The sequence below is a fragment of the Podarcis muralis genome, chromosome 6 (assembly GCF_964188315.1).
Source record: "Podarcis muralis chromosome 6, rPodMur119.hap1.1, whole genome shotgun sequence".
In the NCBI taxonomy this organism is placed as follows: domain Eukaryota; kingdom Metazoa; phylum Chordata; class Lepidosauria; order Squamata; family Lacertidae; genus Podarcis; species Podarcis muralis.
The window spans coordinates 23,396,791-23,410,956 of NC_135660.1; the positions used below are offsets into that span (position 1 = coordinate 23,396,791).

General features: G+C 41.6%; 1 protein-coding gene across 19 annotated transcripts in view; it reads right to left on the bottom strand.

Annotated features, from left to right (window-relative positions):
• Nucleotides 1-14,166, bottom strand: part of MBNL1 (muscleblind like splicing regulator 1) — a 180,978-nt gene that overhangs the window by 91,278 nt on the left and 75,534 nt on the right. Inside the window, exon 1 of one of the 19 annotated variants that reach the window (XM_028731331.2) lies at nt 6,094-6,187. The exons of the other annotated variants lie outside the window; for them this stretch is intronic. The gene's annotated coding sequence lies outside the window, so the exon portion shown is untranslated. Of the gene's footprint in view, nt 1-6,093; nt 6,188-14,166 lie in introns of those variants that run through there. 19 annotated transcript variants of the gene reach the window in all.

Below are 14,166 nucleotides of genomic sequence, written 5' to 3' on the forward strand. Positions count from 1 at the left end.
ACATCCATAGTATTGCTGCGGACGCACAGCTACAATGACAGACTTCCACACAACTTGTAATTCTGCCCGATTAGGGCTACAGGTCACATGGAAAATATCCATCCCTGTAGACAGTTCGGTTGTTTGTGCTGAGGCTGGAGGTCCACTACGAGGTCCAACTATGCTTTCTGCTCAGGTGCTGTTCTGCATTGGAGTTCCAATGCCTGAAATAGGCTTCTGTCATTGACATCATTGCAAGCATATGTCAATTACTTGTCTCCACAGAACCTCACACTGACCACTTGCCCCCGCCTAACCTGTTTCCTTTTCATAAAATAGTCTCTCCTACACACACTCGTCTTTTAGATGCACTTCTTTCTATCATCGTAGATGACAGGAAGATAACTAATGTGCTGGGAATAGCGAACATCTGAGCCCATCGCCATGATCCACGTAATAGACAACTCAGGTCATTTGCAAACTTTAATGTCTTGGGAGATTTAGATTCTGATTTTTACCTCCAACACCAAGGGCTATCAGAAAATTAGCCTCATTCACATATATTTTATCTCAGCGACAACAGTAAAAACCCCAAACCTAGCCTTGGAAGCAAAAAACATGCCTGGAAATTCAAAGTGCCCCCTCTTAATAACAGCTGCGAGAATTATTCAAAAAAGCCCGCAGCAAAACTTAGAAAGAATGCATGTGCTATCGTTCCTATTACAGGTAATTCAAAAAGCTGTCATTCTTTCGATTTCCCAATAACCAGGGAACAATTGGCACTCCTTCAAGAAAGGAGATATTGGATACCTGAGTGAGCACTGGAACGAAGAAATGGGAAAATAATAGCATTTAGCATTTGCATAGTACACTTAAGTATTTGAAGTATGCCTTCACACCAATAATCATAATCTCAGCAATCTTTTATAAGGCAGTCTAGTATCCTTATCCTTGTAAAGCAAGGATAGGAAAACAAGAGGCCCTCCAATTGTGGTTGGACTCCAACTCCCATCAGCCCCCCATCCCAGCCAGCCCAATCAATGGTCAAGGATGATGGGGGCTGTGGTCCACCTGCAATATCTGGGGGCCACAGGCTCCCCATCCCTGTCTTAAGACAAATTCAAGGCTGAGAAAACAGCAGTTTCCTTGAGGCCACTGCATTGCTGAAGTAAATTTGAACTGGGCTCATCCTGCCTTTCAGTCAGAACTACATCCTGGTAATTTCTGAACTTGTGGGAATGGTGCTAGTATTAAATATTTAATAATCATCATCATCATCATCATCCCTTCCTAAAGTCTTGGAAATTAAAATTGGTTTCTGAATGGGATTTTGACAAAAGAAAGGTTTTAACAAGAAAAAACACACAATTCTGCATAACTTCACAATGTTGTAGGAGTCCACTGATTTATTTCTTTATTTAAGCCAGAATCCAAAGAATTGTACAACTAATTGTACACACCCAAGAAGGTCTTTGGCTCATGTTTCTCTACAAGCAGTTACCAATACTCTTTTCTGATCTCTTTTTGGAGGTCTGCAATTCAAAAATAAAAATCCCACTGGACCCAGTGGATTTGCCAAAAGCAGCTCTTTAAAGAGGCTATTTTTATTTAATGTATAATATGCTTTGGATGCCATAGGGGTAATGAGAACATTGTATACTTCAGCATCACCAGAATATAACCAACTGGCCCCAATCCAACACAGAGTTATAAGTGTGCTTGAAGCTCGCTTAACCCTTTGTTGGATTATGGTCCTGGTTTTTGTTTTTGGGGGGGTTGGGGGGGTTATGACTAGGTTGTAAAACAAACTCCGACCAGATGTCTGGAAATGCACATCTGTTAGGAATTGGGCAATAAAGCCAACTTTCTGAACCGAAAACATATTGCTTCAATAACAACCAAAGGTTGCTACCTAACTATAAGTCACACACAGTATATTGCCAAAGTAAATTGAAAGCAGCAGCTATGTAGGAAACAGAACATCAGGGGACCAACAGGCGCTATCTCAGGCATGGTGTGGAAGAAAATCAGTGCTTCTGTGTCTGCAGGAAAAGCAAAGTAAATAACATTCATAGATGTAGGGCCATGGAAATATATATTCTTACACTGAACATGCTATAAAGCATATCTGTGCTCTGTATTTTTCAGTAATACAACACCCCGCCCCCGCAAAAAAAGCTAACTTTTATGGTAGCTTACTTAGTTCATTATAGCCATTTCCGTTCACCCAGTAAAAATGACACAAGATTTATAATTCACATTACACAGCCACATGTATAAGCCCTTAAGGTCCATGAAACATTTGGAGGAGCAAATTCACTGTTGGTACAAGTCAACAGTGGGCTACAAACCTCAACTCTCTCTTTTTAGCCCATTGCTATTTCTGCAGGAAATAATTTGTGCAAAATTGTTATTATGCACATTGTCTCGACTGTTGTATCTCACGCGAAAAAGAACAAAATAAATGAGCATTTTGGATTCTACTTCCCCGCATGGAAACATAGGGGTGTTGGGCCCTTTTAAATTGCCAGCGATTTCAACAGGAGAGCAGAGCTACTTAAATCAAAGAGACTTAAGAATTCATATTGGTCTGGCTGGACGGCACCTTGGAATTTTAACAGAAAATTTCAAAAACTGAAAGTTTCAAAAGCTATTAAGGCTGCAATCCTACACACACTTGCCTGGGACAAGCACCATTGAACACAATGGCATATGGGTAAATATGCCTAAGGATATCCTAAAATAACACAATTTCTATATAGTTTAATGAGATTTTACCCCCAGGAACCTTGTGTCTAGAATTGGAGCCTGTTTCATTTATTTCAATAGGGCAGCTTTAGGCACAGACTAAAATCAACAGGATTTAATGGTACTGAAACTTTAACTAGATAGTGCCCCGAATAAGCAGCCATCCGAATGAAACAAAACTTTAAATGCTGTCCCCATGACCAATTATTTATGCTTTATCTGCATTTAGGTACAGAAAAGCTTTCAGTTGTGTACCCTTTTTCTTACCCACTGTAAGCATTTTTTCAAATTTTCAAACACACACACACACGAAAAAATAAAATAAAATAAGAAGAAAACTGCAAACTTGGAGATCAAGATCGCTTCTATGTTATTCTGATTTACAACAATACAGTGGTACCTCGGGTTAAGAACTTAATTCATTCTGGAGGTCCATTCTTAACCTAAAACTGTTCTTAACTTGAGGTACCACTTTAGCTTATGGGGTCTCCTGCTGCCGCTGCCGCCGCGCAATTTCTGTTCTCATCCTGAAGCAAAGTTCTTAATCCGAGGTAGTATTTCTGGGTTAGCGAAGTCTGTAACCTGAAGCATCTGTAACCTGAAGTGTCTGTAACCCGAGGTACCACTGTAGTTTAAGTTTTCCTGAAGTACCCCAACTGAGAAACGCTAGAGAAATTAAATTTTCCAGGCTGCAAATTAACTGCCTATTTTAATATTCTTTTTAAAAAATGCCTTAATTCTAATTTTATTTCATAACAAAAATGGCGATGCCAATAGGATAGCTGGCAAAGCACTGACTTTAGAGAAAATCCACAGCAGCCCCATCCATGGCCATCTTTGCTTTAAATTTCAGGTTTTTAATTTATTTTATTTATTTAATAAGGTTTATTTTACCTACTTGATTGTAAAAAAAACAACCCTCAAAGCAGCTTTCAAAAATATAAAACAAGAAAATAAAGAAAAAATGACAACCACACGTTAAAACATACAAAAGTAAAAACACTAAAAGAAATTAGCTGTTAGCTGATTCCATGCCAGAATACAGTCATACCTTGGGTTGGGATCGCTGCGGGTTGCGCGTTTTCAGGTTACAGATGCGCTGAACCCGGAAGTACTGGAACAGGTTACATCCGGGTTTCAGCGCTCGCACATGCGCAGAATCTCATCACCCACGTGTGCAGACGCAGCACTGCGGGTTGCGAACACTGCGGGTTGCGAATGTGCCTCCCGCATGGATCACGTTCGCAACCCGAGGTTCCACTGTACAAAGGTTGTTGGTCGTTTTTGCTATGTTTTCTTTCAATTCAGCAGTAGATCTCTCCCAATTTTTACCCCCTTTCCCCTTTCCAAAAAAGTTGAGGAAAGCTAGCTCAAAACATGCAACTACTTCTGCGTTTTTACATGTGGACCCTGAGACATAACCAGGGAAGAAAGAATTTCTTAGCAGAAAACTGCAATCATATTACCACCAGAAGTCTGTGTACAAATAATGTTACTTAAGCCTGGAATCCTAAGAACAAAGCTAGAGTAAATGTCATCAGATACAGTGTGACTTACTTCCAAGCTAAGAAACATATCGTTGCATTGCATGCCTGCAAAGTACAGTGGTGCCTCGCAAGACGAATGCCTCGCAAGACAAAAAACCCGCTAGACGAAAGGGTTTTCCGTTTTTGAGTTGCTTCGCAAGACGATTTTCCCTATGGGCTTGCTTTCGTCTTGCGTTTTCGTCTTGCATGTCTTGCGATTTTTTTTCCGCTCCCCCCCCCCCTTTTTCTAAGCCGCTAAGCTGCTAATAGCCTTTTAGCCGCTAAGCCGCTAAGCCTTTAATAGCCACTAAACCGCTAATAGCGCTAATCCGCTAAGCCGCTAATAGGGTTGCTTCGCAAGACGAAAAAACCGCTAGACGAAGAGACTCGCGGAACGGATTCTTTTCGTCTTGCGAGGCACCACTGTATTACAGAAGGCTTCTCTAACCAGGCGCTCTCCTATTGTTCTAGACTACATCTCCCATCAGCCCCAGCCAAGGAGTTGTAGTCCAAAACATCTGGAAAGCACCAAGCCGCTTTACACCCTTCCCTGGAAGGAATCCCCAATGAACACAGAGACCTATGTCCAAAATTACACTGCAGAATACCAGTCACCAGCCACCAAGCATTATGGTGTAAATCTGCACTCTGATGGCAATCTACCATTGGAAACCTGTGGGATATGCATATTAAGCATATGGAAAAGTAGGAGGGGGAGAGGTCACGGAAATTAAATGAATGCATCCTAGCAGCTGGGTTTGAGAAGTCATGCTTCGAGTGCAGCAATGTCAACAGAAGTCTGAAGCACGACTCTATGCAGCTCTTCCTGATTTTAATGAAATGAGGATGGAGAAAGGCAGAACTATGAGGTGGCCTTCGTTCCCTTTGGTGGGTGCACACTCATCCTACGGTGTTGTGCTTCAGAAACCTGCAGCCGTTCCAACCTAAGACATTGTGGCTGAAGGATACTAGCACACACTTGCCTTTCTTTACCAGATGCAGCAGACAGAATCCTGTAAAAAAGGGTTTTGTACCAATAATAATAATAATAATAATAATAATAATAATAATAATATCTTTATTGTCATTGCCCCCTCTCGGGGACAACGAAAATACAGGAGGGTATCATGATCCTTTTCACTAGATATGATACCAGCCTTGGTGCTTTCCTTCACTGAGGAAAAGATGATTTGACCAGATATGAGAATCTGTCAATGCATCAGATTGTGCCAAAGACCCTCACCTTGAATCTTACAGTAAACTTAGCTGAAATACCATTATCTGAGAAGTTAATGGTGAAATGCTGTAGTCACTGAGAGTTGGCCCTGTGTCACCAAAACACACTAAGGTTTAGTTATTCTTAAATTCCAGTATTTCGTTATTGTAAATTGCTCTTGGAAGTGGCGTGGGCAACCCAATCTAACAGAATTCTCATGGTGTAGGAACAGTCCAGTTGCAATCTACCTCTCACCTTTGAAAGAGTTAGATCATTATTAATATGATTTTACTATTATATATAGAATAAAGGCAAGATTATAAATCAACCATTTTCACTTGGTTGTATTTACACAGAAACTTTGCGCAGAAAAACAACAACCCAAAGCAGCTTTACAAAGTAGGAACGACTAATTTTAAACCAAACACTCATTAAAAAACAAACAACAAGCATTCAATGTCAAATAAATGCATGAAATAAAAAGATATTGCCGATGTGGTGGTGCCGTGACTTCAATTTGTCTGCTGATGGATATGTAAAAGTTGTTCAGATAAATCAGCACTTAATATTCTTTTAACCCAAGGCTTATTTAAGTTCTTCCAGCCAGCCAGCTTCATCCCTTACCTTTGACTGGGGGGACAAGGCTCCTTGCTCTGGTAAAAATCCAGAAGACAGCCGTAACTCATGCCTTGACTCTCTTCAGTACAGCCAGCTGCAAAGGATGCCCAGGTCAGCAGCTTTTCCTTGGTCAGCCACAGGATAAGCAGCAGCAGCAGCAGCAAACTCAATAGAGGGGGCTCCTTGCACGCAGAAGGCTTGCCAAAGCATTCTTGGTTACTATGCACACTGATAAAAGCTATTTGTATGTTTACAGACAAATTGCAACCACCGTTGCTTCTTGTACGCTTCTGCCTAAGCTCTTCGCTGTCCCGAAGGGTTGATGGCAGAAGCCTGCAAACCCACATTTCTTCTACACTGGCTGAACTCCCTTGAAGAAGAGCAAATTGCATTTAAATGAACAGCAAAGGCAATGCGCCGTATGCATGTAGCATTAGCACATCGCTCATGTATCAAGGGCACACATGGTACATGCTTTTAAACGTAAGCAGAACAGATGCCTTGTTTACACAGGCAAATGCACCTTCCCCGGCCCATATTATGAATAAATTGGACCTAACATATATTGTTCCACAAGAGTCGCTTAAGGCAGTCTTCGGTTAGATTTGCAAAAAGTCAAAGGGTGGTGAACACTACCTTGTAACACATACACACTACTCCGCAGAGAGTGCTGTAAAACTCAAGTTATTTTTAAGTCTTGGGAATGACTGCTTAGGTCATAAGCATCAAAGCAGACCTGTGAGTCACTTCTGCATGGTCACCCTTAGCATGCAAAAATAACTTGTTTACGCTGATGTTATATTATCCCCCTGACATTGCTGCTCAGCTAGGTGGTTAGCAAGGGCCTCTCCGAAAATAAATATAAACTATGAAGAAATGGGTCACTTTTTTATCCCCTTGGTCAACACACGGAGAAGAAATATAGGTCACTAAGATCCAAGTATAGCTATCAAATCAATCTCTGTGCTTTTTCACACGCCTCACTTCCACTAAAACACGAACAACAACAAAAATCCCAGTACTGTAGATGGCAGGCTACAAGCAGCAGACAAACTGTGCTCATTACCATGCTATTTGTGTAATTTTGTGCAAAGGCAGCATGGCCGTTCTTAAGGGTGTTTTTGGAAAATATTAGCTGAGGTAGGTATAATTCCAAGCCATAGTTTAGTGGTGGGTGGGGCCTTCCAGTTGTTGTTGTTGTTGGCCTCCAACTCCCATCAACTCCCAGCCAGCATAGTCAAGGGTCAAGGATGATGGGAGTTGCAGTTCAACACTATCTGGAAGGCCAAAGGCGCCCCACTTCCTGGTTGAGGCTGAGGGAATGTGAATTAACACTGGTAATATTAGGGAAAGGAAGTCACTGGCGGAGGAAGGGGGCATGAGGGGTGAGGTCCGCCCTCGTGGGACGCTCACCGTGCCACCCCCGTGAGCGGCACGCCCTGCCCCCAGGTGCACCACATGTGAGCCGCTCTGTGTGCCAGAGCAGCTAGCTCTGCCTCTGAAGGAAGTGTGTTCATTTCTTATTTAAAAAGCATGTTATAAGTGCCATGGGTAGTTTCTACCAACTATAAACCCTGCTATCCCATATATCCATGTAGCATTTGCCCTATTTTGTGTTTGGAGCAGGGCTTCTTTTTTTTCCAGCCATAACTCAGGTCCATCACCTCTCAGGTGAGTGCCATTGCCATTCTAGGAGAACGAAGGAGGTGTTCATGGTGACTTACTACACCTCTTTTTCTGGAAAAAAATAGCACTGGTTTGGAACAGATGTGCTTGTCCTTGATAAGTGCGAAAGAATGGGGGATACTTTTCAAGCAGTTCTGAGTCTATGCTCATTGTCCCACCGGAGCCATTTTTACATGATACACAAACAGAAAGAGTATATAAAACTGTGAAAATGATATATATGAGGTATTAACTTCCAAAGTTTAATAATCTCTTCAGGGGACTGGGCATTTGATATTTTTTTCCCTCAGTGCCCCCCCCCCTTCTGCAGACTGAATTTATATAGAAAAATGTTTTCAGCTGAAGACGTAGAGAAATCACTTCAGCTAAATCACACATGGGTGGACGCGAAGTCTGCTACCAATAAAAATTAACTGATGGAAGAGGCTTGCAGAAATACAAAGGAGAAATAGCAGGGAAACTCTGAAGAAATCTGCTGGCAAACAAATCTGACTCAACATGAAAAGAATATTGGGGGAAAATCTGACGGAGTGGAATAACAGGAAGCTTAGTCAGTTCTGGAAGAAACAAAAAATAAAGAGTGTGTTCTTTTGTGAGACAGAAGTAGGAAGGGAGACTACTGTACTTTAAACAAATTGGAGGGATTGGCAGCCACAGTGCTTAAAAAAAGAGATTATGAACTCAATGGGATGGTGACCATATTAAAGTAAAATGGGTATCTGGCTGGAATATGTTATGAAACCACAGAGCCCAAAGAGTACAGCTGGTATAAACAAGAAAACAAAAATTGAGGAAGTGTGTCCATAAGAAAATAATAAACTAGATGGACTGATCTCAACAGAAAAAAATTCCCCAAACCACTCTAAAAATCCACAATTAGTCATTCATTTCGATTTTTTCTTTTCCCTAATTCATTTAATTTTCTAAAAGGACACAAGGAAGCGTTTGACAAAATTAAAATGATGTTTTGAAGCAGATCAAAATGCTAAGTGAAATAAATAAATGAATAAATAGTTAACCTTTGATTAGCCTGCAATTGAGTGGGGAATGGGCTTATTTCTGTGACAGTTACAAATGCCACCCTCACACACATTAATAGGCATGGAAATAGAGAATCCCTTTCCAAAGATTAATCAGATATCAGTGAGATCTTAATTAATATCTCAACTCCTTTGGCATACAAGCTTCTATATATAGAAAGAGGTTAGTCTTCCAATAAAAACGTGCTTCTAAATTATCTCATCCTTCTCAAATGGATCCATTGTGCCAGAGATGGGGAAGCTGTGGTCCTCCTGGGGTTCCTGGACTCCCATCAGCCTCAGGATGCATAAGCAATGGTCAGGGATGATGATCACTGCCTATGCATGCTCTCTTCATGGGTTCTATGCTATGGAATTCCTTTCCAAGGGAAATTCATTCCACATCCTCCCTGCTGGTTTTCTCCAAACTGGTAAGAATGCCCTATTTAATTACGAAACAAAATTTTAAAAAATCCTTCCAGAAGCACCTTAGAGACCAACTAAGTTAGTTACTGGTATAAGCTTTCGTGTGCATGCACACTTCTTCAGATACATGTATGCACACGAAAGCTCATACCAATAACTAACTTAGTTGGTCTCTAAGGTGCTACTGGAAGGATTTCTTTTATTTTGTTTTGACTACGGCAGACCAACACGGCTACCTACCTGTAACTATTTAATTATGGTTTGCCACCTGAAAGCTGAAGCTGACCACTGTATCCCACTTTGGGGGGCTGTTTGCTGTGATCTTGCTTTAACAATGTGTTTAAATTTGTAAACCACTGGAAACTATTTCATGACGTGTATATATATATATATATATGCAGGTTTTGGTGTCCTCGGGTGTCTTCCCGTGTAAAAGTTGGGGTGTCTAGGCGACGTTTCGACGAGGTCTCACTCGTCATCTTCAGGCTGGTGCTTTCGGCTTCTTGTTACTGGAACAGAGCAGGATCTCAGTGTTTGAGTTCCTATAAATACTGTTGAGGGGTGTGTATAGCCTCCAATGTTCTGGGCCGAGAGGAAGTTCCCAGGCTAGTGTGCCTTTTCTTCTTTTGTTCCTTAGTTGCTTGAGGGATATCTTGAGTGATTTCTTGAGTGATATCCTGAGTACCACTTAGGTGGGTCATTAGGTGTGGATTAGTTGCTAAAGCCTTTGTGTCTTGACCTCTTGAACTTTGTGAAGAGTTTTTCTGAGAAGATGGCTGTAGTTGTGCTCTGGCTTGGCTTCGTGTATAGGGGCGAGCTGTGGTTTTGTGGCCTGTGCCAGCCAGATCTGTGTAGGGATTGCAGGGGGGTGCAGCATCCGGAGGTGCCATCATGGTTTGGCTACTGGATGGTGTCTGTAATTTATCTGTGGAGAGGGTCTGGGTTTGGGTCTGGTGTGGTTGATTGGTGATGGCGTTCTGTGTGCCTCTGGATCTGGTGTCAGTTTTTGTGGGCCTCCCCACAAAAACTGACACCAGATCCAGAGGCACACAGAACGCCATCACCAATCAACCACACCAGACCCAAACCCAGACCCTCTCCACAGATAAATTACAGACACCATCCAGTAGCCAAACCATGATGGCACCTCCGGATGCTGCACCCCCCTGCAATCCCTACACAGATCTGGCTGGCACAGGCCACAAAACCACAGCTCGCCCCTATACACGAAGCCAAGCCAGAGCACAACTACAGCCATCTTCTCAGAAAAACTCTTCACAAAGTTCAAGAGGTCAAGACACAAAGGCTTTAGCAACTAATCCACACCTAATGACCCACCTAAGTGGTACTCAGGATATCACTCAAGAAATCACTCAAGATATCCCTCAAGCAACTAAGGAACAAAAGAAGAAAAGGCACACTAGCCTGGGAACTTCCTCTCGGCCCAGAACATTGGAGGCTATACACACCCCTCAACAGTATTTATAGGAACTCAAACACTGAGATCCTGCTCTGTTCCAGTAACAAGAAGCCGAAAGCACCAGCCTGAAGATGACGAGTGAGACCTCGTCGAAACGTCGCCTAGACACCCCAACTTTTACACGGGAAGACACCCGAGGACACCAAAACCTGCATACCTATACCCGTGAAAATCTACGAAAGCAAATATATATATATATATATATATATATATATATATAGCATTTAAACTTCTCATATTGATTCAAATACATAACTGGATTTTTTAAAAGTACTGCTTTGTTCATTTGTGAGGGTCACCAATGCAAACTGTGAATTCACTGGGGTTGACACAGGAGGAAAATATTAAAAGGGTACTTCCTCCTGTATTTTCCACAAAAATGGGGAGAAAGTAAAATAGTGGTTGAGATCCAGAGTACCCTGAGGACAAGTGTAAAGCACCTCCACTCAAAGAAGGAATAATTGCAGATTTCTTGCTCCAGTGACATCCTTCTGTGCCTGCTTTGGCTTTCTGGAACAGCTTTTTAGGGGAATGCAAAGTGCCACAGGATGGATGGATGGCAAGGGAATAGCTCTGCAGCACTTGAGGAACTCCGTGTGTGGAACGTTGGATCTAGACCAATGGCAACACTGGTGGCAGGGAAAACAGCAAACAGCATTTCAGCATCAGTCATTAAAGGTGCAAAGATCAGCTTGTTAGGGCATAAAATACACAGACACAGTTTATAGGAAATGGCAAGGGGCGGAGGGAGACTCGGAGATGAGCTAATACATTAAAAATTTGACCCTCTTTGGTAAACAGGAGTTGGGAACATTTCAACAACCCAGAGTTAAGGGCAGAATGAAGTATAAAGATTAAAAACAAAACAAAACATTGGAAAACAATGAAAGAAAGATGTAAACTGTATAATTAATGGGGTTTTATTCCTTTATGGCTGCTGAGAAAATTAATGGGGTTTAATGAGTAGGGCTTTAATGAGGGGAGGGGAGTTGATGGTCTTATCTAGGCTTGTGAGTGCTGAGTGAATTATATTTATTAGTTGCTGTACATTGCCCATCAGAGGCACTGAGGGTCCTCAGGAATGGGCCCAGGTTATGGTCTAAAAGGACACTGGGCCACCACCTTGCTGAAACTAAGCAAGTCTGGGTCTGGTTGACTGACTTCTTGGGAACCACATTCAGGCTGCCTTGGGTTCCATCACAGAAAAAACCCGACAAGGTATAAATACTGGGCTCTATTGAATCGCAACCTGAATATTTCTCAGACTGTGAAAATGGTCTATCTGAGAGAATGGAGAGCAATGTGGTCAATGCCCTTAACAGGGGCAGAGGCAACACAGCCTATCATTCCGCCATCCGGTTCTCATTCAAAGTGGAAGCTAGAGATATTGCCAGGCTTGATCTCTGCATAATTCCCAGTACTCCACATAACTCAACAGGTTTCAGGTGCTGGAGCATCAGAGGCCTAAATGATGCTTGAGATTAGCAACCTTAGTTCCATGCATCTCTGCCACATGTGATGGTAGGGATGAAAGAGGAGAACAGGTTAATTTCTCACACAAAAATGAGATTAGTAGTAACTAAACATTTCGGCTCTTATCTCAAACTTCTTGTTATTATTGTAATAGAAGCTGGGGGTTATGGTTCATATACAGGGGAGGACAACTCATCTCTCTTCCATGGATGGGCATGCTGCTGCCACATCTATCTTGAATAAAAGTGTTTAAAGAGCTTTAAAGTATGGACCTGTGCCTTGAAACACTGCACAAAAGGAATTCTGGATGACCCCTTATCCACAGTGACATTTTTATTACAGAAAAACACATTGCGGGGATGGGGAACCTGTGACCCTCCAGATGGACTACCGCCATCCGTCCAGGAGCTGCTATCCAGTGATGACATCTAGAGAGCCACAGATTGCCCACCCCCCGATGTACTGAATCTTGGTCCCTACCCAAGAGCAGAAAGAGTCCTTCCATACACCATGTATACTAGGTGGAGGGGAGAGAGAGGTTCCAATCTAAACCAAAGGCGGTTTATTCATAACTAGGCACTCCAGGCGTACAGATAACTTGCAGGAGCCTTGTGACTGAGTAGTCAAGTTTCAAGCACTGCAAGTGAGAGACAGAGAGACAGACAGAGAGAGAGAGAGAGAGACAGACAGACAGACAGACAGACAGACAAAGAGAGAGGGGAGGGGACTTCGCTATGTGTGAAACTATTGATAAGGGTGTGAGAGAGACGTTCATAGATTTGCTGCTCTTGTTCAGCTGTTAGAACTGAAATAATCCTTTAGTTTTGCTGAAAGTGTGGGATATGCTGAGAAGTTGTCATTCACGTGTAAACATGTAATACTCAGATTCTGTGAAGATTTATTATGAAATGCATAATGCTTGATTTTCCTGGATTTTATTCTGAACACAGTATGTTTATACTGTAGGAGACACTGTCCAGACATTACACTCTTTTTATAAGGTGCTGGGAATCTTTTCTATACAGCAAAAGTGTCAATGGCCTTGTGAACATGCGTTGTTTTATGGAACATTTGCATTTTATAAACTAACTGGTTACAAGTCTGAAGGGCTTTTTTAACTTGTTTATTACATTGTTACATTCTGTTAATTTTTGTTAGCCATCTTGATTTTCTAAGAGAAAAGCAGGAGGGATTAGTTTTTTAAAAAACAGACGAAGCGTATGCAATTTTTACTGTACCGTTAGCTGCCTTGAGTATAATATGGAGAATGACAGACTATAAAATGAAATAATGGCAACATAGCCAATGCCCTAAGCATCTGACCTTCCAAGCAGTTATCTCAAAAGATATCCATTTAGCTTCAACGACACAGTTCTGAAATAACTTTAAAAAAAAAAAAAAACTGGGCTAAAAAACTCGGAACTGGATTTGCCATTGCATTCTGATGTCAGGATTTCCAAATCCTTTAGACCATAGTTTGTAGGATCAGAATTAAACCAACATACATAGGATTCAAACAAATAAGATCCAGGCATGGGCAGGCTCAGAATCTCACGTTCTCAGATCAACTTACTTATTTGATTTTAATGTAATAGGGCTAATCCTGTTTTTGTTGCTGATTTGTAATACTGAGTGGGTTTCATTCAGCTAATTACCCTGGCTCTCTGCCTAACATATGGTGCAAAATATCACTCAAATAACTTTTTCAAACTATTTTTTAAAAAAACTTTATAGGCTAACAAACTGTACAAATAATTAAGTTTTATACACAGTCCCACTGGTGACCCCCATACATTCAGCGGAGGCTCCAGGCAACTAAGACTTCTTAGTGACTTAATACAGGACTATCTTCATAGTGTATGTGTTAATAACCACGCTGCAAACATAACCAAATTACTTTTGACATGTGTGATCAAATCCATCAAAATTAAAAAAACGAAATAAAGGCTCATTGCATCTATTAGTCTAAGCCTTCTAGGTGCGCAGGCAATTTTC